The sequence below is a fragment of the Lepidochelys olivacea genome (assembly GCF_965140295.1).
Source record: "Lepidochelys olivacea isolate rLepOli2 genome assembly, chromosome: 6".
NCBI lineage: Eukaryota > Metazoa > Chordata > Testudines > Cheloniidae > Lepidochelys > Lepidochelys olivacea.
In genome coordinates this window covers 84,960,440-84,973,902 of record NC_140416.1, presented here as the reverse complement: position 1 = coordinate 84,973,902, position 13,463 = coordinate 84,960,440, and positions in this window count along the sequence as shown.

Genomic DNA, 13,463 nt, shown 5'->3' with positions numbered 1-13,463 from the left:
AATCTCCAATAGGTAAACATTACGTAAACACAATGTGATAGCCAGAAATAATTTTTCATTAGTTTTTATGCAGCTTTACACATCAAGTAAATTCACATTTAAACACTAACACACATTTCAATCTAAGGCTAATTAAGTACAGGATACAGAGAGATGAAAACAATGCAATCAACATCTCTCTTGATTTCTATCAGCACAAGTGAATAGGCCTGAATACATATTGACACACTCAACCCTTCTTTGATATGCATACACAAATGAATTGCCCTGTTGCTCTGATCTGAGCTGGTCTGTCTGGTCACAGAACTGGTAACCTGTTCAGACAGCATCACAGGTGGTATGGGGATGATGGATGGGGATGGAATGGTGAGTTTGGGCCTGTAGTTCTAAAGTAATCCAAATTAAATTTGCTTAGAATATTCTTAGGGTAAAAGATGCTTTTTGGCAGGGAGGGCAGAAATCACACATCCAGTGTAGCATCTCTGAGCCTTTCAATGCTTCTTTGGATAATGGGAGTTCTGGCAGAAGAGGTTATTGTATGGGACATTCCATGCTCTTGTTTTTCTTGTCAAGAATAGAGATGTATGCAAAATGGAGAGGCAGGGGTTAGTGCACTGTGGTGTTGGAGTTTCCTTTCCTTATAAACCGTACTTAATGTTAATTTGAATATTTTTGTTTCGGTTCACCGTTTGAGGTTATTTCTATTTATAAAGATAACCCTTATTTTGTTAAATGAGAAATGAGTTGTCTCTTATTTTGAATTCAAATTTTATTCAAAATAGCAAATCCTTTTTAAACAGAGTGGTAAAATCAATTGAACGAATGCCTCAGGAACCTAGAGTCTTACAGTCTATAAGCTCGAGTGAAATATTATCCTCAAGTTCGTAGTTTATGGTTTAAGGGGAAAGCAGTAAGTACTGTAATTTGCTGTTTTCTGTGTACGCTAAAACAGATTCTCCATTCATTAAGATTTAAGAAAATGTAGCATAGCAAAATCCTCATTTTCATAATTACAAGACTTTTGTTTGGATGAGTTCATCAGACCCTGAAGCAGTGGAAGAGAGGAGAGAGTGGAGCCCATATAGCATGATTTGTCTGCAGAAGACCCTCTGTATTAGTCAGTATGGGAATAGCTGAAATCCCCCATTATTATTGAGTTTTCTATTTTTATAGTGTCCCCAATATCCCTGATCATTTCAAAGTCACCATCACCATCCTGATCAGGTGGTTGGCAGTATATTCCTAATGCTATATTCTTATTATTCAAAGCATGGAATTTCTATCCACAAAAATTCTATGGTACAGTTTGGGTCATTTAGGAAAGTGGTTCTCAGCCAGCCCCCTGGGGGCCTCAAGCCGGTTTCAGAGGGTTCTCCAAGCAGGGCCAGTGTTAGACTCACTTGGGCCCAGGGCAGAAAGCCAAAGCCCCGCCGCATGGGGCTTAAGCCTAGGGCCCTAAGCCCTGCCACCAAGGGCTGAAGTAAAAACTTGAGCAACTTAGCTTTGTGGGGCCCCAGGCAATTGCCCTGCTTGCTACCCCCTAATGCTGGCCCTGGCTTTTATATGCAGAAAACCATGTATATGCAGGGCCGTGAAGTTTTTATAGTGTGTTGAGGGGCTTCAGAAAGAAAAAGGTTGAGAACCCCTGATTTAGGATCTTTACTATAAACAAGAAGAAGTTTGTTTGACAAAGAACAGAAATTTGAGAAGAAGCAAGTAGAAATGCTGGAAACAAATGGTTACATATAAAATAAAACCATAATGCTTTCTAGTGCCTAAACTTAACTAAGGGCTTGTCTACAACAGCAATTTACGGTGCTGCAACTTTCTCGCTCAGGGGTGTGAAAAAACACCCCCTGGAACACAGTAAGTTTCAGCTCTATAAAGTGCCAGTATAGAGAGTGACCCAGTGCTGGGAGCCGTGCTCCCAGAGCTGGGAGCTATGCCCCTCGTGGAGGTGGGTTTTTTAGAGCACTGGGAGGTGCTGTGCTGCGACCACACAAGCCACATTAAAGCGCTGCCGTGGCTGCACTTTAGCGCTGCCAGTGTAGATCTGCCCTAATAACACATTGTCATGCCATTTAGAGCAAAAACGTACCTAAAATCCTTCCAGCATATCACAGCCAGGCTTGGCTGTGATTTTCTGTTCATGAGACAAGTTATGCTGTCCTTCTGGCTCCCCAGTGGAAAGACCCTGTGGCTCTTTGCAATCCCACATATCTCAAAATTCTCCTTTGATCTTTATTCGTAAACAGGAGACACCCTGCTGATTGTTCTTTCTCATAGCCTTCCTTTCTTCTCAATGTTTAATTGGCATCTGACTCTGCCTGCAGATAGGCTTACCTTGTGAGAGGCACAATGAACAATAAACGATTGACTGGGCAAAGAGAGATAAGAGTCTCCTATCCCATGCCTGAACAGAATCTGTCCAAGACCGGTCACCTCCTGGTGACCTGTTTTGAACTTCACAGCTCTAAGAATATAATTTCCAGTATAGATACATAACTTCTTAAATATTTCCTGCACCAACATTTCGCAATGGCTAAGATGACCAGTATGTTACTGGCTGTCGGTAGAGACCTCACAGGTCACCCTGTGGCACAGTATTATGTAGACATCAGATCCAGGAGATCCTTGTAAACCCGTATGCCCCCCGTTCCCTCTGCCAGTTGGCACAAAGAGGATCCTGGGTCACAACATGTATTTGTACTTCTTACACTGTGATTGTGCTATGCTATTTTCCTATCATTGTTACTGGAGGTGTTGTACAATTTTTGAAATATGCACTGAATTTTGTAAAGTCATGTGTTCATGTGCCTCTTCTTTTTACATTGTATATGGGACTTTTTGTCCATTCTAATGAGTGATGGATGAGGGGCAGGCATGTATAACTTATTTTATTTAACCATCACTATATTACCTATATGTAACTGTGGGAATGTGAAAATTTCCCTAAATAAGAATGCAGTTTCATATGTAAAACCCCGCATATTTAGATAACAAAGTCTACTAGCTCGCCATTTTCCTGCAAGAACATTTTCCCCCCACCAGAAAACATATCAATTACTCAACGATACTTCACTTGAAATTAACCAAAAGACTGAATGGAAACAATTATGTTAAATACCTTTGATTATGGAGCCAGGTTATGGAGTCCTTAGTCAACCTTACACCTGTGAGTTGATCCATTAACTTCAGTGGTGCTATTTGCATGAGTAAGTGCTCAAACACATGAGTAAAAGTTGCATAATCTAGCGTTTTGTGCTGATCCACTGGCATTTTTAGAAATGTTTACATTCATGGGCATGACTCATTTCTTACCTGTCAGGCTGCTGCGTAAAGCATGGGGACATTAGTTCAAGGGTCAAGAAGACCGAAATAGTTTTTGTACTCTGCACAGAACAACCCATTCTTCTTTATCTAAGTAAAAAGAAAAGGAGTACTTGTGGCACCTTAGAGACTAACCAATTTTTTTGAGCATAAGCTTTCGTGAGCTACAGCTCACTTCATCGGATGCATACCGTGGAAAATACAGAAGATGTTTGTTTTTATACACACAAATCATGAAAAAATGGGTGTTTATCACTACAAAAGGTTTTCTCTCCCCCCACCCCACTTTCCTGCTGCTAATAGCTTATGTAAAGTGATCACTCTCCTTACAATGTGTATGATAATCAAGGTGGGCCATTTCCAGCACAAATCCAGGTTTTCTCCCCCCACACACACACCCCCACCCACCCCCCCAAACAAACCCACTCTCCCGGATCACTTTACATAAGCTATTATGGAATCTTGGCATGCAGGAATTAGGAGCTCTACATGCCTGGAGCATATAGATAGTGTTAGGAGCTGCCAGAGGAAGCCACTTGCAGCGCACAACAACAAAATTATTGGTCTTACAAGATCCAGGAACTATGCTATATATATTTTTGAGAGCCACCTATTGCCACCTTACCTATTAACTACTAAGTATACATATATACAGAGATAGAACATTTCTGTGACAGGCAGGAAGTGGTGGAGATGGTGCAGAGCCTTGTCCCCATCCCTTCTCACCGCTCACTGGCCAGTGTATCTGAGCCACCATGAGGGTGGTAGTAATTTACTGCTGATATAGGTCAATAGTAAATTACCATCACCAGGAGCTAGGAGAAAACAGGGAGATATTGTGATTTGGAGATATATCTGAGACTAATCTAGGAGTGGTGAAATTTATACACCACCCCTTTGTCATGGCTGAACCTAAAGTCAGGATTTGGTCCAAAATCTTATTAATCAATTAATTAGGACCAGATTCTAATATCTTTATTCATAGTCAACAGTAGTTTATTCCATGAGTAGTGCCATTAAAGGTATGGGATTATTTGTAGAGTAAGATCTTACCTAACATGAATAAAGCCCTTAATTGGTTTTATATCATAGAGCTCCTGGGATTAGCATATGCAGAGAGAGCATTTGGCTCTCCGTTTAGCATGGTATCAGGAAAAGAGGAGCTTTGTTTTCTGATTTTAATTTAACTTCTAATTAATTTTTACCTAAGCTGGAAGAACAGTATCTGAATCCTGGATTCTTGAGACATGAGTCTTTAGCATGCAGTACCTTTCTCATCTATTTTCAAGGAATCAGCCATCACATTATTTTAAGGCATCATTTCATGGCAGCAGGTTTACAGGAGGTGAAATAACAAAAACTATTCTTCTTTGAGTAGTGTCCTGGTGGGTGCTCCATTTTAAGTTCCTTTTGGGTGTCTTGTGCGTCCCTGCGCCTCAGATCAGAGATTTTTGGGAGCAGTGCTTAGTTGCGGCGTGCGTGTGCGGCAGTCTTGGGGTGCTGTTGGTGCCTGATGTAGCATGTGCAAGCCCGGACCTGTTCAGTTCCTTCCCAACCATCCTCAGCTGCAGATGGAGTTCAGTGGCAGTGCTGCCTTTTCTATAAATAGTTAGATTAGCTGTAGCTTAGTAAGTCTAGTTTACTTAGTTTGTTAGTTATTGTTTCTTTTTCAAAAAAAGATAGATATTTTCTTTTAATTGTTATTTTTCCCACTCTTTCCCATTGGGAAACTTTAACGACCATGATGCCCAGCTCTCCCGGGTTTAAACAGTGTGACTCTTGTCGTGAGGCAATGCCCATCTCAGACAGCCACTCATCATGTTTGGAGGGACCCATGTCTCTCAAAAATATGCCCATTGCAGCAAGCTTAAAGCCAGGGCAAGGCATGATTGAGATCTCTGCCTCAAGATGGCTTTGATGGAAAAGTCCCTTCAGCCTCCTCCTGATGGACAAAAATCAACATCAGCAGATGGTACCCTGAGCAAAATCTCTGCTAATGGGAGTGCTCAGTTTTCCAAATCATACAGAAGTGAGCCATGACCTCCTCTAACAGGGACACTCAGAGACAGAAGAGGTCCCCAGCGAGGTTACTATCCTTGGTGTCAAGCTCAAGTAGAATGAGCACCTTTGAAACTCTGGGCATCTCCAGCACCATCCCTCCATGGACCTCTGCGGAGCCCTGCAGCTCCAGAATGGAGTCGAGATGCTCCTCGTCCATGGCACCGACCACCCTGGTGCAGAAGTCGGCACGGAAAGCTGTACCACAGACAATGCCAACTGCACTGGCACTGATTCAGTTGTCAGTGCCGAGAGTCAGGCCAAGAACAGCACCAACCATCTCGACCAAGGTTGACCGCAATACTCTCACGGTATCGACCACATTGGCACCAACTGCACCACCGCAGAAACACAAGGCTGTGCAACAGTTTCTACACCAGAAAGACATAGTGGTTTCTTTGGTGCCACAGTTGCCATTGCTCAGCACTAAGGGATCATTGGGCCAACTAACAGAGCAGCTAACCACTTCACCTGCTCCCCAGCCTCTCTCCAGCAATGAAGAAGAGGATGTACATGGGAGCCGGGTCTCTTCCTGGCACTCTTCACCCATGGAAAGAAGACCTCCATGTGAGGCCATTAAGACCAAATCCTGCCAACCTTAAGAGATGCAACAATGGTATGGGCAACCCTGGATTTGCCCACCGATGCCTTTTCCAATGCAGTGGTCCCCCTGGGACTCTTGGGAGACCTATAGGGCCCAATATACTAGAACCTCAACTCCAGCCCAAGGGGAAATTTGCTCTTCTCTACCTTCCCCAAGTAGGGGCATGTTGGAGGCACCTGAAGGCGTGAAAGATGAAGAGGAAGAAGGCTCAGACCAGGAAGGCATCTTGCCATTTCATAACTCATCTTCCTCCCCTGATGAAGCTATCATAACACTGCCTCCAACTACAATAGATGACCTGAAATAATTTCAGGAACTCGTTAAAAGAGTAGCCACCAGCCAAGATATTCTGCTTGAGGAGGTGCAAGAAACCTAGCACAAGTTGCTACAAATCCTATAGACATCCACTTAATCCAAAATTGCACTCCCCATCAATGATGCCATTAGGGAGCCAGCAGAAAATATTTGGCAGACCCTCACAACCAAATCACCTACCAGTAAAAGAGTTGACAGGAAGTACTTCATACCAGCTAAAGGGATGGACTTTTTCTTCTCCCATCCACAGCTTAACTCCCTGTTTGTGGAAGCTGCCAACCGTCACAGCAAACAACCTCAATTCTGGTCCATTCCCCAGGTCAAAGAACACATGCTTGGACCTTTTTGGCCTAAAAGCGTATTTGTCGGCAACACTCCAATTCCAGGTTGCCAATTACTCAGCCCTTCTTGCAAAGTACAACTTTGACAACTACAGTAAACTACAAGAATTCTTTGAGGTTCCACCAGAGGAAAAATGCCCCCAGTTCACTGCCATCATGAATGAGGGACAACTAATTGCCTGTATGGCTCTACAGGCCTTGATGGATATAGTGGATACCGCTGCAAGAACGACGGCCACAGCTGTCATAATATGCAGGGTCTCATGGATACAGTATGAAAGAGCTCCAACTCAAGGTGGAGGATCTCCCTTTTGATTGGGAGAAGCTCTTCACTGCAAAAACAGATGATGTCCTTCACATTGTGAAGGATTCTTGGGCCACCCTGAGCACTTTAGGCATATACACACCACCTAATAAGCGACGACGGTACACACACAGTACCAAAAGGGCAGAGACCCCTCTTTCTATCGCCCACAATGGCAATTTGGCCAGAATAGAAATAAACACTGCTCACAAAGAAGCAGGGCTCCTCAAACTCAGTCCTCTTCTTCACAACCATCTACCATGAGGCCATAGTTTTGAAGTCTTGGTTGAGGGTCTGAACGACCTTCCCTGCAATACAGCGCTGTCAGATAATTCTACCCAACTTTTTGGCCACTGCCTGCATCTGTTTTACCATGCTTGGGCAGCAATAACAACGGCTTAAAGGGTACTGGAGATTATAAAATAGGGTTATGCCATCTCCTTCCTCTCCTTATCCCCTACACTACCACCTCCCCCATCCCTCTTCAGGAACCCTTCTCATGAGCCCCTTTTACAACAGGAAGTGAACCATCTCCTACAATTGGGTGCCAGGGAGCAAATTCTAACTCAGTACAAAGGGAAGGGGTTTTACTCCCATTATTTTCTCACCAAAAAGACAAATGGCAGATGGAGGCTCATCTTAGATCTTCGGAAACGCAACAAATTTGCATGGAATCACAGATTCAAAATGGTCACACTGGCCACAGTTATTCCAGCACTAGACAAGGGGAACTGGTTTTCAGCCCTCAACCTCCAAGATGCTTATTTTCATATTACCATACACCTGGCTCACAGACAATTTTTAAGATTCATGGTAGGGGCCAACCATTACCAATACAGAGTACTAGCTTCTGGCCCCCCTTACACTGTGTTCTCTAAAGACAAGGTCACGTTGCAACCACATTTGAAATTTTTGCCTAAAGTATCAACATATTTCCATTTAAACCAACCCATACACCTTCCCACATTTTACCCAAAACCACATGGGACCTCACAAGAGCTCATGCTACATACACTCCATGTCAGATGAGCCATAGCGTTTTACTTAGAAAGAACCAAACCCTTCTCGAAATCTCTGACTATTTATTTCCACAACAGAATGCTGTGTAATAACAACCCAGAGACAATCTAAATGTGTTAGTCACAGCTTCACCCCTGCCAAATTATTGGGAAAGACACACATACCAAAGTTGGGTTTTAAGGTATTGTTTATTAGGTGGCCATCTTGGTCTGGGATAAGAACAAGGTGACCTCCATTTTGTGGTAGGTTCTTGTTCCCCAACGCTGAGCAAAAGGCGGGAAAGTAGAAAGAACAGGAATCTGTTGTTGATAAGGAACTGGTTCCTATAAAGGCAGATGAGGGAAGGGGCCAGGGGTTCTTGAGTCTTTGGGGGCTCAGGTGTCCAACGCTCTCTCTCTGTGGTGTGGTACACCCTTTCACACTGGTTACTGGCCTGCAGTAGCCACTCACTAAACGGAACTGTCATTTTGGGGTTTGTTTGTTATTTTCTTTTAGAAAGCAGACCTACATGCGCGGACTCAGTCTGATTAGTTAGTTCAGACTTACAACCATAGACGATGCAGCGAGGGATGGGGGGGTCTGAGATAGGGTTACATACCTGTCTTCTACACCTGTGATCTACTGTTGGTGTCCATTGCTGACCTTGATGATCTGGATTCTGCAGCCTCTCCATCAGCAGCACCTGAAGAAGATAGAAGAACAACTTTCCTTATCAAGTGTGTGTGCATGTGTGTGTTTCTATTCCAAACCTCCAGAGTCCTTAATCCACACCCCTCCCTGTCCTTCCCTCTCCTTTAGTAAATAAAGTGTTGTTGTGAATTTACATCCATGTGGTGGTTTCTTTTGTTCCAGCTCTGATAGATGGGCTTAAGGGGGCCCCCAGCGGGAGGTATACTGTAAGGCTCCCCGAAGTCTTCTGATCAGATAGGCCCCCTAAAAATCCTTACAAATGGATCTCTACTTGTGTCCAACCCTGCTATCGACCGCATAACAAGGAACCCCCACCAGGGATCTGATTCCACTCTACGCATGCCATTGTTACATCTATAGCCTTCCTGAACAATGTCCCTCTAATAGACATATTCAGGGCTGCCACATGGGCCTCAGAGCATACCTTTGCAAAACACTATGCTATCACTCAGTCCTTTAGGTCAGACGCTATATTAGGCCTTACCCTGCTCTCTGCAACAACACACTCCGAAGCCCTTACCATCCACAGTGGGGCACTGCTCTACAGACACCTGAAGTGGAGTACCCACAGGGACAGTACTCAGAGAAGAAGAGGAAGGTACTCACCTTGTGCAGTAACGAGGGTTCTTTGAGATGTTTGTCCCTGGGGGTGCTCCACTAGCCCTCTACTTTGGGGTTCGTGCCTCGAGCTCTGCGGTCGAGAAGGAACTGAATGGGCTGGGTCGTGCATGCTACATGAGGTGCCAGCCACACTGTGAGACGACTACTGCACACGGGGCACCCTGACCAAGCACTGCTACTGAAAATCTCTGATCTCTGGCGCAGGGACACACTGACACCCCAAAAGGAACATAAAGTGGAGCGCCCACAGGGACACACATCTCGAAGGACCCTCATTACTGCACAAGGTGAGTAACTTCCTCTTTTCCGGTGTGTCAAAAGCCTGTATGACTTGTTAATGATTTGTGGTTTTCCTTTTTAGACGTGGTACCCTGAGCATTAGGCAACACTTATAAATGTGTGAGTCAATGAAAAACTATTATGTAATCCTATAGGAACTTCATATTAACCACTTTCACACAGATGTGTTTGTGCCTTTATCTATAAAAGGAATAAATCTTCAGAACTCTTTTGAAATAACACAGAATCCCCATCCCATAATGTCAAAAGCTGTCACTATCACATCTAGCTTAGGGTTTTGTACTGGAAACCATCACTATGGTGTGAGTGCCTTGAAGATTAACTAGATTGGCCTAGCAAGGTCCCTACTGGACTATATGCTGGTAAGGAATCTTTGAATGATATTTTGTGTTGTTCTGCTTACTATTCAGATCACTGTGAAGTGGGATGTTGAAGGCAGAATGAGTATGCTGCTGCAGAAGAAGAAAAAAATTGAATGGGTGATGTGTTCAGTATTGAGGGGAGTAAGAAAATGACTTTGTGAGTCCTCTTTACTTAAACCCTGGCACTATTGGCATAAGCATCCAGAAAAATGGTGTAATGGACCTATACAACTGTGACTCACTCCACGGGCAAATGGAAAAGAGGTGAGGAAAATGAAGCTAGCAATTGTATACTAAAGGATGAAGAAAGAAAAATGATCAAATGGATAGAGAGCAGCTCTTAAGAGAGATAATTTCATTGTAGTAAGTACAACTGCAGAGAATCACTGTGAGCAGAGGTGCATCAAGAAGTCTGAATTTGATTTGGTTCAGCTAGAATGAGCTCTTGCCATTGCAGAGGTAGAAGAAAGTTTGAAGGAGCTTTGCTTTGTACAGATAAAGAGGGAAAAGAAATAAGAAAAGTTTAAATGCGCACTGCCAGTGTTTAAGATCTATTTAAAAATTGCTCAGTGTTGCTTAAGATCACCCTTGAAGTGATGCTATTCATGCACTAATAACAGGGCTACTAATTTCCGTGGGATGCTACAGTATACCCACGTGCTAATGCAATCCTGTGAGCGACCACTGTACAATTCCTATTGAACGGAATGGATGATGGAAGCAGGGCTGATGAGAGTGGGGAAGGGATGACAACTGTACCAGGGCACCGAGCTCAAGGCCCTCCAAAATGTCTGTAACTGGGGTGAATTGGGATGGGGTTTGGCTCCAGTGAACATGATGTACTGGGGCCCCAAATTTCTCTCATTGGGCCTGGTTGGAAGAGCTCTATTTCTCACAGGATCAGGGTAAAGGGATGTTAAAACATGTGAAGTGCATCTTTCACTAAGGTAGGGTTTGTGAAAAAACTCTGGGGAGAGCTATACTGAGAGAGAGCATTGCATCTCCACAATGTTGTATGCAGGGTAGGTTATGATAATTAGTGTTCAAGCTCAAAAGAGAAAGAATGTACACATCATTGACATGTAGATGTATCATGTCATTCTTGCTTTAAATGACATCAAAACAGGATACGCTGTGTTGCAATATTTTAAAATCTGGGATCAAATCCTGGCCCTATTGGAGTCAATGATAACACTCGCCCTGACTTTTACAGCATTAGAGCTGGTTGAAAATTTTCTGACTGAATGTTTTTCTGTCAGAAAATGTTGATTCCCCAAAATTTTTTGAGTGAATGGGTTGATTTTAATGAAATTTTGTTTCAGAAAATTAAAATAAAAATGAAGCAATTCAGTAAAATCGAAGTGAAATAGACTTTGTTGGAATGAAGTGTTTCAATTTTTCATTTAGGATTGACTTAATTTTGACATTTATTTTATTTTACTTTTATGTTTATATTGTTTATTTTATTTATATTGTTATATCATATTATAGTTTAAAATTATTTCCAAACCCTAATTTTGAAAAATGTAAAATAAACAGTAATATACAAATAAAATTAAATATACATAAACTTTAAAAAGTCAAAATCAAAATGAAAAATTCCACAAGTCAAAATGTTTTTGATTTAATTGAAACAAAATGTTTTGATCTGACATCAAATGTCATCCTTTTGTTCCAGTTTGGAATAAAACACTTCAAAAGTTGAAATTTATTCTGAGTTTCAGCCATTTCTAAATAGAGTCTGGATTTCATCCCAGATCTCTACCTTGTGCAGATAGGCAACAAACTCTTCTGTAAATCTCTTCTTGTATGATCATATTTGTATCATCTCAGTGAGTAATAGCTTTAGAACTGTCATTAACTGCCTGTCTCACATTCCTTGGAACTCATTAAGGGTCAACCAGTGAGAAAGATTAAATAAAAATTGGGGTCAGGAGTTATTCTTGGACTCAGATTGAGTGTAATCTGTAAATAAATTTACCTGGGAAATTATTTAGCCCATTATGTTGCCATTGTTTCCATTTGTGCTACTTGTGGACTAACAACTGCTATATGTTTTAGGACTTGAATTAGCAGAAAATTATTAAGCATGTTTCTTTGAAATGTAAACTAGTAAGCATTATAACATATTGGTTTCTAACTCAAATGCTTTGAAAACCGGGCCATCTTGACATCTTTTCCCATAATGTTCTATCCTGACAAAGTTAAACCTTTTAACTCTCAAACCAAAAATTTAAGATTGGTCCCCAAATTCTTTCTCATCCCATCCCATTTTTGTCCAAAGCCTCCTTCCATGATATGCTTGGTCTTCATTTCTCAGGTACATTGGAACCAGCCTACTCCAAGTGGCAAGCCAAACATCTGTCTCATGAAACTGCGCACTTTAATGCACCACTTCACACCCAGTTTAGATGCAGTTTTACACTTTAAAATTGCATTTACTGGTTGTGATGTGGCCTGAGAACTTTCCTCAGAAAATCAGACCTCTTTAAGTTGTGTAAACTGGGTGCTCAAAATCACTCAACACTTGTCTTTTTCCCTTTATTCCCTTTCTCTGGATCATAAAGTCTTTGAGGAGTATTTTTCAACTAAGGGCTTCCTCGCAGCACCATATTTAATCTGCAGGATTTAAACTTCCTATCTGGATTTGTATTTTTTCTTTCTCATTGTAACCTTATACTACCTCCAATTATGACCAATGACTGACACATGGCAGTCATTAGTTCATCAGCCATATCGCTCTCCTGCACGTGCTGCCAGAACTTTCTCTTTTTGCAGCAGTTACAGCATGTTTGGCAGTTCCTCTTTCTGACGTGCACATGATGTTGAATTTTAACCTGATCAACCAGGCTTTTATTTTTCGCTCAAATGTGGGATAGAGTTCTGATGTTTAGAGGCCCTTATACGTGACAATGAGGGTGAACTGAAATTTGTGTTCTTCATGGGTAGACATTGACAGTTCAGTTAATGAATTCCAATAAAATATTATAAAGCGCAGATTAAATGTGAACCTTCTAATATTGGTGACAGATGCCAGACTAAAAATAAAAAAAATTTCAGGATGGCCCTTCACTAACAAGGGGACTTAAAGTAACATTACGATGAACTAGCCTGTAACTTGGACTACATGTCTGTTCTAGGGAGTAAGGGGGAGTGAGAACCTCCTTTATATCCTTACACAGGTTACTCAGACGTTGAGTCTGGAAATTCAGGAAGTAATCAAGCACTGTCCACAAGCTTCCTTATTCTATCCCTCCAATCCTACCCACAGCAGATGGACAGTACAGCTGAGCCAGTTTAGGTGTTGCAACTGGTTATGGCTGATTAGATCAGCAGTAAATTACTATGATTTCCTGCGCTCTTCACATCTCTCCAATCCCCAGCATGAACAGAGGGATTCAGAGGGATATTTGTGAAGCTATGTGTAAAGGCATACACATATGCACCACACCTTGTTCAAGGCTATGTGTAAAGGCACAATCTAGCTCTATATAAAGATTAGAAAATACAATATGATA